Source organism: Clarias gariepinus, chromosome 17 (genome assembly GCF_024256425.1).
Source record: "Clarias gariepinus isolate MV-2021 ecotype Netherlands chromosome 17, CGAR_prim_01v2, whole genome shotgun sequence".
Taxonomy (NCBI): Eukaryota; Metazoa; Chordata; class Actinopteri; order Siluriformes; family Clariidae; genus Clarias; species Clarias gariepinus.
The window spans coordinates 20,200,863-20,214,175 of NC_071116.1; the positions used below are offsets into that span (position 1 = coordinate 20,200,863).

The 13,313-nt window shown below is 38.8% G+C and overlaps 1 protein-coding gene across 1 annotated transcript in view; it reads left to right on the forward strand.

Moving 5' to 3' along the window:
* tln1 (talin 1) overlaps nucleotides 1-13,313 on the forward strand; it is an 83,632-nt gene that overhangs the window by 16,720 nt on the left and 53,599 nt on the right. The window contains exon 2 of the mRNA XM_053476223.1: nucleotides 10,391-10,461. The gene's annotated coding sequence lies outside the window, so the exon portion shown is untranslated. The remainder of the gene's footprint in view (nucleotides 1-10,390; nucleotides 10,462-13,313) is intronic.

Here is a 13,313-nt window from a genome sequence, read left to right on the forward strand (position 1 = left end):
TTGTGCATGTGGTAACTAACAATCAAGATAATAAAGTTTAAAGTAAAAATGTCTTTTAATGAGTTTTTCAGACAAAGCAAATTCTAAAAACAAGTAAATGCAAAATAGTGTCTATAGATTCTTAAAAATGTTAATTGAGCAGAACTAGTAATAAAAACCCTACTCACAGCAACACCCAGTCACTAACTATTCACATAATCTTCAGGTGTAAATCCTTTTCCACTTGTCCGACTCTCTCATCCTTTACAAAGTCTTTTCCTCTTATTCCAGCTGATTTTCGCTTAAGTTAAGAGTGAACTGTTCCCACACCTAGGAGATTTTTGCTTGAGAAAGTGCTTGCCGTTGATCTGTTTCTCACTACACTTCAGTAAGCCTCACAACCTACACGTCTGAGCGTTCACAGTTCTCGACATAATCAAGCGCGATGACGGCATGAACGAAACAACAGATAAATTTGTTGCAGATTTAATTGTTGATTATCGATTTTAATAAATAAAGATCTATCGTTGCACCCCTATTTATCACTGAACTAAAGTTTTGTGTTTTGCCTTTCTGACCCTTAGGTGCAAAATAAATTGTCGCTCTGTTTTTATGGTTACCACTATTCTAAATCTATGGCTAGATCTTGGCTCACTCCAGAAACACACGGCACCTCTCTGTCTAGGCCGGTGACCTCTGCAAAGTTCACTGGTGATATTAGAGATTTGCTAAGTTGCCGCTGAGTTTAGTTACATTCTGCAGGGACGTATCTCAAATACAACTGGCCCTTGTGGAAATCAGTCAAGCATTTTGACACTCTTCCCCCTCGACTGTCTGATTCCAAAGATCGTCCATCAACATGTCATCCATCAACACGTGCCCTAGATTTGTTTTTAAGTCAAACTAGTTAAAGCAAGCGAATTGGTCTTTAGGCATGTGGATCAATCTCGGGCATGTGTACCAAAATACATTTAATGGCTTTGAATTTCTGAAAAGACTTGGCCCCTCCAGTTCCAGCAGCGTGGAAAAAAAATAAAAAAATTTTTTGGAAAATGATCATGGTCTCCAAATATATTACGATTTAAATCTTTTGGCGGTGACAGAGCTCTAACTGAAAGATTAAAGATTATAAACAAGATGTTCGATGAATCCGAATGTTTTGCTCTTTTATGCTTGTTATTTAAAGTAGGCCTACAATCTTTTACTGTTCCATTAACGAGTTAAAAAACGGCTTTTCCAAAGAGCCAGGGGAGATGGTCTCCTTATATGAGGTCACTTTAGCGAGGGGGTGGGGAGCGGTTATGTAATTGTCCTATTCAAGGCACATTACTCAATCCAAACTCATCTGAGTGACTAATAAGAGTTACATTTTGCTTATAGTTTCTTTTAATTATAAGCAGTAATCATTTTTCTATATACTTGGTGACTTGTTATTGAGTTATTGAGGTTTGGATTATGCCCTTTTAATGTAAGAGACCATTACAAGTCAATAATAAATGTAATAAAGCCAAGTTCTGATTTTGACCACCGTTACAAAATGTACAAAAGAAAAAGCCCTCACAGTCTCCCTGGCTCTACAGGCTCCAGTCCCCCGGCGACCCTGTATACAGGATTAAGCAAAATAGACCCTCTTTTAGGAAGTTTTCACATTGGGGCCCCAGGATCGGGTTTCGAAAACACTTCACCCCAAAGTCTGGTTTATTTTGATCAGTGAGAACACTTGTGTTCGGGAACCATGCCCGAGTCTGCTTGAAGAAGTGTTCTTGAGAGGGATACAACGTACTCGGGCATGAGTCGAATCAGATAGGAAAGCCCTTCGTAGCTGAGAACAGACATAGATCACTGTTTTAGATGTGACGTGACCAGTGCAATCGCTCTCTTCTAAAATCTGGTGCCTTTAAGCTAAACAGCCAAAGCTGATAAAGGCCGGTGACCTCTGATAAAGTCGGAAGGCACAGGAGAGTGTCACTCTTGATGTATCACTGATATTAGGCATTAATGTAAAATGTTAAAGTCCCTGTTCTCCACCTCACTTGTGTTTAGTGGCAGCTCACGAACCATGTAGGTGCATACTGACACCTGCTGTATCAGAGAGAGTAAATACACAAGCGTACCCGAGAACGGAGCACAAAAAAGAAGGTCAACAGCAGGGGAGTGAGGAGAGCAATCATGCCTAATGTAAAAACACCCTTAGAATCATACTACAGCCAGACTCGTCTCTCAGCACAGGAGACATGACTGCACTCATACACTACGCTAAGAATTTCTCTGAAATTCTTACGCTACTCTCCTTCCAGCATGTGAGCATGTATCTTTATTGTACATAATAACAATCAGATTCTTGGAGAAGCACGTGCTGCTACTGAGAACTTATCGTAAGAACCATCTATTCTTGGCAAAGCAGGACTGTACACTACCTCACTTGTTACTTTAATCTTTTTGGCTCTCCACCTTTCCTCACATTGTAAGAAATTTAATGCAAATGACATTCTCAGAACTGCCTTTCTAAGAATTTCTGTTGCTGCTTCTTCCATCATTTCAGTCTTAGCGAGAAATCCTGCTTATAGATACGCACGTGAAAAAGTCGTTTAGAACGCAGTAACGAGCCATGTGACGCTTCGACATGTCATGCTCGTACGGCGCTTTTATTTAAGTAGAAGCATTCCTGCTGTGTAGATCCCATTCCAGGCTCCACATACACACAAGCAACACCATGGCGCCAATAAGGATCTGTTACTGAGCTAGTGTGCCTCCTCTCGTGTTTCTCTGCTGTATTCTCAGGTCCTCTGTGATTGCAGTTTTCCAAAATTAAACCATAAACAAGGCGTCAAGCTCCCATGATGGTGGATACAACTTTTCATGCATACCCCGTGCTGATGTGATGTAATGTGTTTAATTTTACACATGTATGTGTGTTAATGTTTGCATGTGACAGCCTGCTGTTTAAGAAAGAGGTCATAACTCAGGTCATAAAGAGGTCGTAATTTCCTTGAAATTCCTCAGAACTCGGGACGGTCTCCAAGTTCATCGAGTGACATTAAAACAACATGGCCACTCACTGCATGAATGTCAGCGTTTACCACATAGATTTTGCTCCTAGCTTAAACAGGCTGCCCTAGTATATTAGGCCTCTCATTTTTTTAAAATTCTTTTAATTTTAATATATTTTCTCTCCAGGAGAACGGCAACATACATGATTTTGATTAATTAGAGGTCACGTTTCCTCTTAATCTTTGTTTGTTCTGCTATCCTTGCCTTTAACAAGCTGTGTAAAAGAGGGGCTACAGAGAGACGTTCTTTGAAGACGCAGACAGGGAGGGTATTACAAGCACCAATTTTATTTTTTTAGATTTATGCGAATTAATGTTTTAACATGATTTTCATAATGCTCCTATCAAGATTGTACCTTTTTGTGATGAAACCGATTGACATTTAAAGAAAATTTTAAGCACAATACGGCGATGCAACTCCTAGCCACAGTAAAACATTATAATGGTGCAAGCATTTTAAAGAAGGCTGTACATCAGTGTACGATGATACCAGCCGTGGTGGCCTGAAGCCCACTGCACTTGTTGTTGTAAACGTACAGTGAGCAAAACACCTGAAAATCGACTTCCTGTATAACTTTTTGCCAACTTGCAGAGTATCACAGTCCTCTTACTTGCACGTATCTATCTGTGGGAACTGTACAAACGATCATTGACGGACACTGTTCGCACATTACTGGAACTCGGCCTGACCTCGCTCCAAGCCTTTTCCACATTTAAAAGGAGTTCCTGGGAGGCCAGCGTTTTAGACATGAAGCAGGCACTCTGATCATGGCGTACTTTGTTTTCTACCTTGATGGTGTCCTACTAGAACTAATAAAGGGAAATTAATTGTATCAGAGGATTACATAGAGAAATAAAAGTAGTGTTTACTCTTATAACATTTAAAAGTACTAGTTTGACTCGAACACCCCTCGTACATAGTTAATTTTTATTTATTTACTTATTTTTTTAAACATCTGTAAAATGCTGTTTGAAACTTTTCAAGCCAATATAAACTAAAAGTTTTCCTAATCTAATATAAGCCTCGAACAGCCTGTCCTGCTCCCAAATACTCTGCCATTACATTAAAAACACACTAACATGGACCAAGATAAGCAGGAAGTGTTTTGCCAAGGACTGAGGCGCCTAGCAACAGGTTCAAATATTACCTCAGAAATCCGGAATTGGTACAGGTCTAAAAAGTCAGATAAACAAGTTTACGTAAAATAGAACCCTGCATTACATCCTGAAGGGGTCGCGTTACATCATTTTTCAACCTGGGCGAAGACGAAGTAGGAAACCGTACGAGACGTGAACTCTTCCTTGGGGGAAAAACCCTAGATTAAGATGCTCTGACATATTTGTGACATATTTGTAGACTTATTTGTAGACTGTAGAGTGATCTTTTTTTTTTTTTTTTTTTTTTAGCCATTTTTTGTCTTTCTCTTTTCCATAAAGTAACCTATGTAAAGGGTCAGGGGTTGGATCTTTCAAAATATCTAAAAACATTTTTTAATATTGTGTTAAAGATCACATGTATTAGTTGTTTGTCAAGTAGGCAAAAAATATCCCAATGGTTAATTTGTTGGTAATGAATGCTAAACATGAAAGCATCCTTGATACCCCACTTTGTAGGTCAAAATTAAGGAAAATTTGGGTTTACATCACAGCAAGATTTCAGGTGGTTGGGGGAACAGTCATGTACACGTTCATGCGGTGTATAGTACAGCATTGCTAATGTATCAGGAAAACACTAAAAACAGTAATTAAGCCCATCACGTGCTGCAAAACACACGCGCCTCTTTTTACTAGGAGCATGCAGATGTGTGGAAACACTGACAACACCAAGCAACCATGCGACAACATGCAGCAGCCTGCTGAACATATCGACTAAAATCTTCATTCAGACTCGAATCTTCCTTTATTTGCTTTGCGAAGAGGAAACACACCAGCTCATAGTCAGCGGCTGGTTGTTGATTTCCTGACTTTTACTTGAGTGTGTGAACTAGAGCTGCAGCAGTTATTTGACCAAATCGATGATAGAAATAGTCGCCATTGTCTAGTCAAAGGGCGTCATAAAGCACAGAGCAAACAGTACAGCTTTCTCTACTGTATAAAAACTCTTTACAGTACGCTCCCCTGCACCGGTTATTTATTTAGCTTTTATTTTAAATTTGCTGTGAACCAACCAGGCCTTGAAATACAGATAAGACACAAAGTGATTTGAAAACATGATAAGCTATAAAAGACCTTATTGCATAAGTGTGAGCGTCTCGTTTGGGTTAAGTTGATAATATTTTCATGCCGTGACAGATTATCTGATTAATGTCAGTATTGTTGATTTGGAGTTGGTGAACTGTTGTGTAATTAGGTTCTACAGTTCTACAGGGTGTCCCAAAAACTGTCACCGCATAGGCCAAATGAACACACACACACACACACACAATCATATAAACCTTTTATTTAAATATAAGCTTATATAGGTTATACAGGTTGCTTTTAAGATGTTTTTCACAAAGGAAGAATGTCTTGAAATTCTTCTCAGGGCTTAAACGAATGCAATAAAAGGGCAATTACACACAACTCCAGCTGCGTTAACACAAATACATCATGAGTGAAAGACAAGACTCCATGTGTGTTTATAAAGGCAGTCATGTAGAGGTTGTTTTTTTCTTTCTTTTTGAAAAAAAAAAAAAAGTAAATTTTTCCTTTGTATAGAGATTTTTGGGCACTTTTTATAATGCCGTTTACTGAAAGGTTGTAAAGAAACAAACATTTTGTATACATTTGTAATAAGTGCACATAATCATTTGGTACACTGGATTTTTTTTTTCTACTTACTTCTAATGCGCATGTAAAGTGTTAGGTTGCGTGAAACACAAGCTTAAACAAGTACAGACAAGAACCTTCTGCTTACTAACAGGATTCTTATTTTTCCAATCCTGCGTAGTAAAGTTCGCATTAGAGTCACGGATCAGGGTACACACATGGACCCAAAGTCTGCAACATTTTGTGTGTGTGGTGTGAACTAGAGCTTTGTGTTTAAATTCGATTTGTTGATTATGCATGTTGTCCTGTTTTTTTTTTTTTTTGTGCAATCAATTCAATTAAATAATTAGCTAATTAATTAGTCAGTTTTCAACTCAGAATCCTTTCACACTTTTTGAACTATTTAGGTAAACCTCCAAATGTTAAGATTTCTTAAGTTGACCACAATCTCTGCAGAAAATGCAAACCACTTCAGCATTTTGTGACGTTTATCACTTTGTAGAAGGCATGAGATTTAAACACTCAACACAGCATTTCAGTGCATATTAAATACTTTTTAGTAGTTTTTAGTACCTTAAAACTTGTAAGAAATGTAGCTGCTTGAGGCAAATCAGACAATAAGTATTAATACTATGAATTACTATACCTACAACTCCAGCTCTAGCATGCACACTCTGTACACACTAAGTCCACTTAATAGGTGCCTCGAAGCACTGTACGTAGTAGTAGTAGTAGTAGTAGTAGTAGTAGTAGTATTACTCAGGCATGGTTGGAATCAAATCTCTGTAATCTGTGCATAAATGCAGCTTGTGCTGATCTCATCCTTCGACTGGCACAGACGTGGCTGGTGAAGTAGAAAGTCGGCAATGTGGTCGTTTATAAATTAATTAATTTATTTATTTACTATGTAGTTTTCTTCTTTTTAAGACTATTAGAACTGTTCAAAAAATGATTAATTCTCTGTATATAACAGCCTGATGCGCTTATTTGAAAGCTCAAGGTATGAATGAAACCAAACCTCACATTAAACTCATTTTAACTTTTTTCTTCTTTGCTGTCGCTGCAGTGTTCGATTGCAGCACCGTAGTAAAAGCGCATCATGCTTGAAACCCCGGCTATAGCTGCTATCTAACATCTCATATCTCGGTGCAGCCCAACATGTAGGAAGTGACGAATTCTGGAGAGGAACTTAGGCCATATGGGAACATGTTTCCGTTTAAGGCTAGACTCTGTTAAAGTCTATTGCTAAATTATGAACCGGTCATTTGTGTGTGCTTTTGTGAAACTTCCAATCACTGAGTGCGATTGAGATTTCTGTTCTTTCTCAGCGTTGTTGTTGTTTTTGTTTCTTCAGGGCCTTAAACAACAAGATCATTACTCTTCTTTTCCTCTCTGCCAGAATGAAGTGGCGTCTGTTTAAGGTCACTTTAACGTGGGTGGCGGAATAAATTTTTATTTAACTGCATGCAGAGTAAATATGGGACACGATGTGATCTAAGCTCATAAGGTATAGATTTGTGGTGTAGATTTGTGGTATAGATTGTTATATATTAAAGCTTTAGAGTGAAAGTGTTAAACTGCTCAGGTTGCACATAGTTGTTTAAGTCAGATGTGATTAGGCTGCAGTTCTAGGAGCATTTCACATCCCTGATGTTATGATGAGACGATCGTGTGATTTTTACATGCAGAGGTTTGTTTTAAATTTGTACTCCCTCCTTTTCAGTAAGCTAAACAAAGCTCTCTTCCTCAGCTCCAGCGCGTAATTGCACAGGATGCCGAGCTCCCAGCTGTGAGAGAGCCAGCACTGTGTGTGTGTGTGTGTGTGTTTTTGTGGCGCGTGCTCCCTCTCCGCCTGCAGATAGCTAAAATTCCCTTTTATGGCGTTGAAGTGCTTTTCAAACAGGAAATGACATCACACTACGCTAAGGCAGAGCAGGAGTTGCTTCTGCTGTGCAGCATTCCACACGGCATGACTCGCCCCGCCTCGACGCCTCGAGTCAGCTTATCCTCAGCTAAAATTGCAAAAAAAAAAAAAAAAGTCCTCATGCTTTTACAATGAAACTGAGTAAAAGGTTCACAAATAAAAATCCCCGCGCTTGTATTGGCCGTGGATTGAGAAGGAGATCTGGAGAAGGGATCATGTACACTGGGAAAGTAAGGATGGACACGGCAGAGGTTTTTTTTTTTTTATTAATTTTTTTTTTTTTATTAAAGTAGCCTGCCAGAAGTGTGTGTCATGGTCGTTGAGGGTGCAGAGCTCTTACACTGTCCGCTTATGTCATTACTTTTTATGTTCAGAAGGGAAGGAGACGTAGAGGAACTTCATATCGATGTAGTCACTCAAACATTTGCCAGGCTCTCAGTCAAGCCAGACAGTTTAGAGAACAACTAGTTCCTACTGTATGATAAGCATGAACCTTTACATGTATGTACAGTAGGAGTTGGCATTTATTTTTTACATTCTAGAACAATACTGGATGTTTTAAAAACTACAGTATGTAATAACACACAGGGCATTAGGTAAGTAAATAACAGTAAATGCCCGTTATTGTTTTGAGACACGAAGGTCAGCTGTTTATTTCCGAAACCCATTAAGCACCATGATGCAAGGAGGAGTTCATTTAGAGTTACCAACCTCAAAAATCACCGATTAACGAATAGAGATGCTATAAAGGCTTTACAGAGCATAAGTAGCACACACACATCACAATATCAACTGTTCAAAGGAGATTATTGTATAATTTGGATGCCTTCGGCAGTGTCTTAAAATCTAGGAAGAAATAAAAAACATACGACCATGGAATTGGTAGTTGTGTTCAGTCTTTATTCTGAGAGTGTGTATGTATACAGTAAAGTATTTATATACCCTGATCAGCTATAACATTATGAGCGCTGACAGTTGAAGACATCGATTATATTACTTTAATGGCGCCTGGAAGTCAGTAGGATGCATTAGGCAGCAGGGGAACATTTCGTCGCTGTATTGAATGTGCTGGAATAAAAAATAGGCAAGTATAAGGATTTTGACTGGGTCGACAGATTGATTGGTCTTGTTGTAAGCAGGTAGTTCGGACTGAGCAATATGATTGGACAACAGGCACTCCACGAGGTGTGATGATGATGGGTGGTAACAGCACTAGGATGTTTAACTAAATCACTTCGTTGTACAGTCACTGTCGGTCGCAGCATGGGTGATAGCAGAAGCACTGTCATCAAATGTTAAAAAAAAAAAATCTGATAACGTTATGTTATCCTAAACAACAATTTGACTCCTAGATTCTAAGTCGCTCCGATTAGCCTCTGAACCGTCTGTGTCGTTTTATTTGCACGAATATTGGCGGAGTCCCAAATCTCTGTCCAACCCCTGATCAAGTACACTACTTATTGAGTGTTAAGCAAGTGCATACCCTACATAGCGCACTAGCTTTGTATTTAACACTACTTAGGATTTAACCCTGAAATGAGGAAGTTAACAGAATAAGTGAAAATATAAAGAGAAATGTAAAAGATTTGCAGGACTGTCCACCACCTCCATGGTTTATTCTCCCCATCTTTTAGCTAAATAGTACCGATAAGAATTAAAACCTACTTTTACCCCTGAAAGACACCTTTTTTTTTTTTTTTTTTACTTTTTACTTTAAATTGAGTGGGTTACTGTTTTAGATGTTATTTGTATCTTGTCATGTGCAATAGAAGGAAACCGTTTTCTGTCTTTGAATTTATGTTGAATGATCTTTTAGATGCTGCAGAGCAGAAACAGCGATCCTGATATATCACTGACAATAAATCCATCCTGAGGCTCTGACCTTTTTTTTTTTTTTAACTAGCTATTTGTCTTCATTACATTCGAGTGAGGAGAGATAAAAATCTAAACTAAAATATAACTACAGGCAGAATGGCTTTGTCTCTGTATCTGCTATTTTGATCACAGGAACTGTACACCCTTTCTCATGATGCTCACATAATGCTTAGCGTGAAAAGTATGAATAATAAAAGGGCTCGCTCTTTACAAAACCACATGTGTAGAATTTTTGCAGTGGTTCATTTAGATAGACGAGTTACAGTTTCACTTAACCGAGGTAGTCAGAAAAGTCCGGAGGTGCAGGTCTGACCGCAGGCAGTTTAAGAAATGAAAATCGAGCATCTGACAGATTACTGTCCAACCTGGTCAAGGATTTATATGTCTTTACAAACAATTGTTCCTGTCTTTTAAGTTTTTTTTTTTTTTTTTTCCATTGGATAAAAGTTTGGCATTGTTTGAGTGAACTGGTTTAATCAGGCCAGGGGTAGCTCAGTGGTTAAGGCATTGGACTACGGTTCGGAAGTTTCCAGTTCAAACCCCACAACCACCAAGTTGCCCCTGTTGGGCCCTTCAGCAAGGCCCTTAACTCTCAGATGTGTAATGAGATAAAAATTTAAGTCGCTCAGGATAAGAGCGTCTGCTAAATGCCCAAATGTAATCAGACGATTGATCCTTTAGCGTTTGTTATGCACACATCCTTTCATTACAGCTTGATCGTAATTAAGCAGACGACTTTAAAAAGCCTGGATATAAAAATGTCTGCTCTGAAGGTTAGTCATCTGTTCTTTTTTTTTTTCTGTTGCGTCCACAGAACCAGCAGAAGACCCCAAACTGCCCCATCACTGTGGGAGGCCTTCTCCCATTTCCAGAAGATTCTATCAGGTAAACTATCTTCTATAAGGGTCATCTTGTTTAAAACACTGCTTTGGACACTCCCTGGACAAGGCACACGCACACTCGCACACTACGGGCAATTTTGGGAACACAAGTTAGCCTCATCTTTATGTCTTTGGATTGTGGAGGAAACCGGAGGAAACCCATCAAGCACAGGGAGAACATGCAAACTCTAAGACAGGAATCGAGCCTGGCGGGAAATCAAACCCGGACCCTGGAGGTGCAAGGCGACAGTGCTAACCACTACACCACAGTGCCGAAAAACTGACATTTAAAAGAAGGGAAATGTTTGTAGCTGCACCGTATAGGACACTTCATCCAACTTAGCTGAGATGCTAAGTTACCTTAGTATGTTTAGTGAAGGCTTTCCTAGCAGCTTATTCACTGACCAGATTTCAACAAAAATATATATTTTTATTTGCATTTATTATGCCTCAAAACAAGTTGACCGCTACCTTCACTTAAGTAATGGTGCTTGGGTGACTTGATACCTTCTAGTTAGTATTACAGTAAGTTTAAGCTAAATTTAAATTTGGGAGGTTTCTCTCTCTTGTGTGAAGTAAAAAGTGTCAAATTGAATAAAAAAAATTACCAAGGCCAGAGGGTCTGTTAATGTTGCGCATCGGATCAGTCGGCTGGTGTTCGTGAACTCCTTTAAAGGTGTAAATCGCGCGCTGTCAAAAGCGCCCGTTTAGCACTTGCTAGAAAACAGCTGTCTAAGGAAAGTGTTCCCCAAGGCTGCTACTTAACACCACAATTAGCATGCCTTTAAGACGTTGTGTGTTTTCAGAGCCGGACAGTTACTACTTTGTTCTGTTTTTGAATTTGTATCCATGCAGAGTGGGTTTTTCTTTTTTTGCTCTTTAAGCCAGGGAACTTTTACCTCGCCCATCTCCTGTGTCTCGGTCCACTTTTAAACCACCTTACATCACCTCACTACATGCCATTCTGCCAGTTTGAGCAGCTCACATTTTTTACTGTTGGACTCTGTCACATAAATAGCACTAATGTGTTCTGAGAAGCGGCTCCTCACCGTCGAAGCGCTGTGGATGGATGGATGCTCAGACGCACAAAGACCTAGCTAGTTGACACTCTGACTTTGTATGAATTTTTGCACCAGTACAAAATGCGCTCCAATGAGAGACAAGGTGTTTTCACATTAGACAAACATACCCTGGTTAGTCATAACAGACTTTGGGGTCAAGGGTACTCTGATCCATGCCTAAAGTCGTAGTGTGAAATCATCCCCAGGACCGTTTTAAAACAAAGTAGTACAGTAAGGATTTAAAAAAATGAAAAATAAAATAAAAATGAAATAAGGTGTGCTGTTGTTATAGGATAATATTCAATAACGGCACTTTTGTAAAGTCTACACAAGACCGTCTGGCAATTGCTTGACTTAGTGTTGCCACCCCAAGGTTGTTGTTTTCCCTTAATTATAAGACTTAAAGTTTTTTGTAACTCTTATATCATAGCAGTTTGCCATCTAATATGTTTTAAGTCACAAAGAAATGATATAATGACCTGTTCACTTTCTAGTTGCTTTTAGCGTTGTGGAATGTCCATGAAACTAGGTAGTTCCTGTTATCACTTACACTATAACCAGTCACCTCATTACTTTCAGGAACTTTTCCATTATTAAGACAAAATAAAGGCAACTTCTCATGTTACTGAGAAACCACAAAGTCCAAATACATCCATGTGATTTCAGTCACAGTCAGCATTATTGTCAGATCTGCCGTTTAAAAAAAACAAAAACAAAAAAAAAACACATTTTATGACCAGTCAGAATCGAGAATTTAACTAAGTTATACATGATCTTAATTCACTTTAAGTACAAATGTATACACTTGTGCTTTGGCGCTATTTTTTATTTTTTTGGAAATGGCACAAAGTGTTTCTGTTGCTCATAAGTGTGAAAGTGGAACTAAGAAGTAGCATTCTGGTTTCCTAAAACTTTTTGCTTAGCTGATTAGAAACATTGGTATTCTTTTTAATTCGGTCTTCTTCTGCTGTTTTGTGCTTTCCCAAGTTATTTTTTTCCTTTTCTTTTAAACAGTGTATAGTTTCTTAGTTTGCAAGACTTTGGTCACTGACCCAGGAGGCAGATGCTTTCCCGCCGGCGCCGTGCCAAATTATTTATATCCTGGCTTGATCAGCAGTTGATTGTTGGTCCAGTGTTTATGTAGACATTTTTTTTAACGTTGTACTTTTTTAATGAAGTATTTTGGGTCTTGGCCTAATAGTTCCTTTTAGCTAATGGTTTTTAAGTCAGTGTTGCATTTTCCGGAACATTCTCACGTTTTTTTGGTGTATGGGAAGCATGCGGGAATGTTCTCTCATGGAACCACAGCTGAAGAATCTGCTTTAGTGTAAAACTTGACCCTGGTATTAAGTTGGCTAATCCTGTAGTGTCGTCCAGTGCGTCTTATTCACCGACTGTGTAGTAACACTTAATGCCATTATATAGCCTGAGCACAAAGTTAATCACTCAGATCCTTCATAAATTCTTCTTTAAATGTCTCAACAAAGGCCTGTTTCAACACACACACACACACACACACACACACACACACACACACACACACACACTGTTGTTGTCTCTTGGTCTGATCTACTTTGAGGCTTCCATTAATAGAGTTTCTTGTTTAGTTTTTCATTTCCTGGACTATCGCCCCCCTACCCCCCCCCCTTAGAGCCAGATGCCCTGTCCAAGACCATGGCTGTGCCTTTGCACCCCACATTAGAATGCTTTTAAAATGGATATGTCTTTTCTAGTTTATAAAATCATTCCTTTTTTTTTTTTTTTTTTTTAAGTAATCCTCTCAACAAAAAATGCA